Source organism: Salvia splendens, chromosome 5 (assembly GCF_004379255.2).
Source record: "Salvia splendens isolate huo1 chromosome 5, SspV2, whole genome shotgun sequence".
Classification (NCBI taxonomy): domain Eukaryota; kingdom Viridiplantae; phylum Streptophyta; class Magnoliopsida; order Lamiales; family Lamiaceae; genus Salvia; species Salvia splendens.
This window is the reverse complement of record NC_056036.1, coordinates 15,602,898-15,608,897: the sequence shown is the minus strand read 5'-3', so window position 1 is coordinate 15,608,897 and position 6,000 is coordinate 15,602,898.

Sequence of the window (6,000 nt, the reverse complement as noted above, 5' to 3'; positions counted from 1 at the left end):
GAGAAAACTGAAACTAGTATATAAGTCTCATGGACCCCTCCTCCTATCACCAATTGGTTTTAGGATGGAACCCATGGATTTCTATCATGGTATCAGAGCGGGTCGCCGACTGTGGGTCATATTTAACTGACCCAGCAGTATATCTGGGCTGAAACCGAAAAAAATGACTGACCCAGCAGTATAACTGAGCTGAAAATTTGGGCCAAGTGGTCCCAACCGATTGAAAAAAATTGGACCGATTGTCCAATCGATTAGAAAAAAGTCCAACTCCTCCAAGGTTCACCTTGTAAGGATTTGAGGGAGGGTGTTGGCAATTGAAACTAAAAATATAACATATAAAATAAAAAATGCAAGGTTGTATTCGAAATTAAGAAATAAAATACCAAAACTGAACTTGGTTAGCGTATTTAATTACATCACATATTCATAATAGTCACTTAAAACATGTATAGCTCAATTGTTGAAAAGGTTGTATAGCTAAAAATTTGGATTGAAACTAATTGCAACATAGAGCAATTCTAAAAGGGAAAAGCTACGGGACCACGTTATGGACAACCATAATCTGGTTTAATAGTAAAAAACCAGTTTATTTATTACTTTTGGTTTAATAACAACTTAAGTGACTTTTTTATCCTTAGTAGTGAAAATGCCGCCCCTTCTTTCCCTCTCTCCCACTTCCTTGTTTATTTAGTTTTCTCCCATATCCTTCTCCCCAAAATTGCAACTTCCCGTAATTATTTCTATACTAGTATTTACACCCGTGCTATGCACGGAACATAAAAGTTTCAAATTATAAATACAAAATAAATGAATATATAAAACCATAAACCATGTATGGCTATATCTTTCACCCAACTATTACATTATTATGCACAAAAATATGACCATTTTCATTTGTGGAAAGTTATCCCAATTTATTACCCATATACACTAAGTTATTTATAACTTATACCAACGTTAAAACATTACTTCAACTACTCTTCCCCCCTCTCATACTTTACAAGTTTTATATTAATTTCGATAGCATATTATATGCCTATATTTTTATTGAACGAAGAGAGTAATGTACATAAATATAATATTTTAAGAAGCATAAAAGAGAAATAGGAATCAAAGTTATAAAGAACAAAATCTTATAAAAGAGAAATAGGAATCAAAGTTATAAAGAACAAAATCTTATCTCATAAAAGAAATCAAAATCAAATAAATTGTACATTTTCATACTACCTTTAGTGTCCACAATCTTATCTCATGACGCAAATTATTTTGTCACAATCTCATCCTATGAATATCATCACCCAAACACTATCATTTTACTTAATTAATATTTTAACATTTCTTGAATATATGTACTATGCAAGTTTAGAGAATTTATTTTTCTTTCATCCAAAATAAAATTATAATAAAATTTTATATAGTTATACTATCTTAATAATAACTTATAAAAAACCAAATGTCTCAATAAAAAAATACTTAAATCGCAACAAATATTATAATAGTAAGTACCAAATGGATCTTTAACACTATAGGTTTTAATGACTTAGCATAACTTATGATATATGGCCAAAGACTAAATACATAGTAATTATTTATAATAGATAAAATAAAATCAACTCAATTAGAATTATGTATACTAAATTTAACTGTAGAATTAACTGTAGAATTATGTATACTAAATTTTATATTATCCGATAATCACATTTTAGTTGACTATTTATTTCTTCCGTTTAATTTCAGACCGTAGCATAACTTGATATATATGGCCAAAGACTAAATGAGTTGTTAATATTGGAAAGAATAAATTTCTTACTTCCCACCACATACACGTATAAAAAGTAAATTGTCACTTAAAATAACGATAATATTTTATGCATCTTATTTGTTTTGAATAATATGAAATTTACACCACTCTTATATTTAGAAGTTATACAAACTTTACAAGTTAGATTTAATTTTACATATATGTATAATTTCATCTTATTCCGTAATTTATACAACTCTTTAGTAGTATTATTTAATTAGTTAGAGACTAATTAAAATATATGAGCTAAAAACTTTAATTGAGTAATTATAGGATGAAAATTGTAAACATTACATATTTGTGTTGTCGTTTAGTTTGTGAATTAATTCAGAAAAAAAAATATTTCAATAAAGGATTAAATTACAATTTTAACCTAAATAAATGGAAGGCAAACTAAACTCTATAGCACAATTCCAATTTTAATCCAAATATAAGGCTAATTAACATATACTACTACTTTTATAACTAAATTGTAAAAAAAATGAAAAATATATATGAAGTATATACTAAATCCAATAAATTAATAGTCCAAATTAAATCTAACTTTTAAGACACAATAATACTTAATTTAGGATTATATTCAATTAAAAAGAAAATCAATCAAATGGAGTATAAAATTTTCCAAAAATCCAACTCAATAAAAGCCTAAATAAACCATACCAACCCTACGATAAAAGTTGCGCCTCCTTATTCTCCATCTCTCTCCCAATCACGCCTCTCTCTCCCTCTCCTGCGCCTCCACACTCTCTCTCAATCGGCCTCGCCACCTCCCTCTCGTTGCCTTGCCTCGCCACCTCCCTCTCTCTGCCAATCGACGCCGCCACGCCCACCGTCGTGCTCGCCGGGTTTCCTTCCATCCTGCTTAACTGTCTGTTTGGTCGGCCATGGTGTCGCCGGATGGCTCTTGCAGAGTTGCAGTTCCTGCACCGCCGCCGTTGCCTCCGTCCCTCCCGCCGTCCCCGCTGCCTCCGTCCCTTCTGCCGCCGCTGCCTTTACTTTCCGGCCATGCATCTCCGGGCTCCGGCGCTGGCCTCATCCCCGATGAAGTATCTTTTTCATGTTTCAGAATATAAAATTTAAAACCAATATTAAGTTATTCAAAGTTTCATAAATGTATAAATTGAAAGATTCTACATAGATTTTTGCTAATTTGATATGTTTGTTCCTTTGCCAAAGCCATTGCCGGAGTTCTCGCCGGAGCCATCACCGGATTCCAAGCAGAACCACCCCCTATTTTGCAATCAGAAAATTAGAAAATTAGTCCATGATACATAAATGTAGATTCAACTAATGACATACTCTATTTAAAAGTGTTTCAAAACTTTCTCAAGAAGCTAGAATTTTATTGAACAATACTCAAAATAAAATAAAGAAATAAAAGCCACTTCATCTCTCCATTTTCCCTCCAAAAAGGGTATCATTGTCTTTTTACCAAACTGGAACTTTATATTATGATAGACGATAGATTCCCATCTCAACTATCGATATTTACTCTCTCTCTCTCCCATTTCATTATTTTTTTTCATTTTATCCCTCTTTCCCATGTCCTTTCTCCACAGTCCACACAAATAGTTACGGCTCATATTTATTCCTAGTGAAAAAATAATTTTACATAATATTTTCTTTGCATAATACTCTTTAATTTAGTTCAATTATTAGAATATAATCCATAATATTTTCTTTGCATAATACTCTTTAATTTAGTTCAATTATTAGAATATAATTTTATGACTAGCGTATCCTTAGTCTATAATTTGTTTATACTAGTATTTAACACTAAATATCATTACTTTAAATTATAAAATAATTATGATAGTATTTAATTTTGAAATAATTTATAACTTTATTTAGAAGTATATACTTTAAACTCAATTTTGGTGAGGTGGAGTATAAATCATTAATGCATTAAAAATAAAATCCTTTATCTTAGCCTAATGAAAAATAAATAATTAAGTATTTTCTTTATTGAAATGTGAATTAGATAATAAGATAATATAAGGGGTATGAGCAATTGCTAACTCACCCCTTAATTGCTAACTACAACTAATCTAAGGTCATAGAAGTTTGGAGATCTAATGGTCTATAAATTGTCATTTGTAATTCCATTTTTTATTTTTTAATATTGAAAATATAAAAATAACTACCAAATTTAGGGTTAAGGAACATTCTGTCAATATAGTGTATTAAATATGTCAACACGAATACATGAAAACGTAAATACAGTTTCATGTTGACATTATCCATGTATTATATTGACATATTTTGCAAGTTGTATTGACATAATCTGTTGCACGAATTAGATGAAAATTCACGAAAATATTATTAAATTTTGACATCGAAACATATGCATGTATGATCTCTTTGGAATCCTTATTAAATTATATTTAATTTTATATATGTTGTGTTAAAAATAATTTAAATCGAGATAATTATATGCATTTCAAGTTTTAAGATATTTTTAAAAAGTTAGTTATAACTAACTTTTTGTTAATTGACATTAATACCCTTAATTGATATTTTTTTACATTATATTGATATTCATGGCTTAATGATCTTGTGCCTTGATTTAATGACCATGCCTATCATTTAGTTGTAGTTAGCAATTTAAGGGTAAGTTATCAATATAACACACCCCATATAGTTATAATGATTAAGTATTTTCCTTTTGTGTTATCTTTTTATTTTTTTTATTATTTTTCTTTGGTTTGTTTTTTTTCGTTAATTATCCAAAAATATATTATGTGAGTATTTTTATATTTTAATTTTAGAAATGAGTATTTTTATAGTAAAGAAATATCAATCATTATCACTTCCTTGAGTATAGTTACAAGTGGTCAATTTTATATTTGTTATTTTTAAAATTACTTTATAATTAAATAATTAGATACAAATGATTATTCACAATTTATTTTTTATACTATCATGTATCTAATTTATTATTTTCAAGTAAACATATCAGGAAATCAGTTAATAAAAATCAAATAGTTGGAAGATATAACTAATAAGTTAGGTATATATAAATGTGGTTGATTTTATAATTTATAATTTTATGAACTAATACTAATAATATAGTTGGATGTGAATGACTATTTTTAATATATTATTATTAACTAATAAATATATAGTATAAAGTAATTATATTCCGTAATTTTGACTCAATATGTCGAGTGCACAAGATGTTATTCGACAATGTTAATAAATTAGTTGAATAGTAATATTAATAAATTAATTATATACCCTATATTTGGTTGGCTTTATAATTTATAATTATAAGATTGTTTAATAATAAAATAATTGAATGTAAATCACTATTTACCGTATGTTTTCAACTTTATCTTATACTTCCTAATTTTATTTGTCTTTCATAATTTTTAAGTCAAGATGAGTACAGAAGAAAATATACATGATTATTGTCGATTAGTGGATAATAGTAGCATGAAACGATAGTGATGCTACTATTATTCATCAAACGAGAGTGATGCTCACATAACAAGCTCACTTAAAATATGTAGCATATCATTCCTTTCACGTTTAGTGTTGTTTGTTTCGATTTATATATTTAGTTTGTATCTAATGTCATCCGCATCCCTATCTCTTAACCGTCTCATATCTTCACTATTCATGGGCCCCACTGTACTTTTCACCCTATCTCTTAACTAACAGCACCCACAATGGGGCGCCCGATGGCACGCCCGATGCGTGCCATCGTCCTCGGGCGCGCCCGATGGCTCCATTGTGGGTGCCCGGACGATGGCACTCCCTACGCCCACGCCCTAAGCTTCGGGCGCGGAAGAAGCGCGGACGATAGGCCATCGTCCGCGCCATCGGGCACCATTGTGGGCTCCGCGGACGATAGGCACGGACGATGGCACGCGTTTTTTATTTTTTTTTTCCGAATCTTGTCTATTTAAACCTCGTTTCTCATTCACTTGTTCATACGAACATCTCGCCTCTCTCATTCTCTCATCTCTCACATTTCTACCTCTCTTACATACCAAAATGAACCACGACGACACCACTAGTTCCTCGGAAGAAGGTAGTCCGACCGGGGATGCCTTAGATGCAATCGTTGAAGAGGCCATGGCGGAATGCTTAGCCGAACTACAGCGCGAGGAGGCGGCGACGGCGGCGAAGCGGATCCACAGGCCTATTCGACGTCGGACGGTTGTCCGACGCGACCACGCGGCAGCTCACCAACG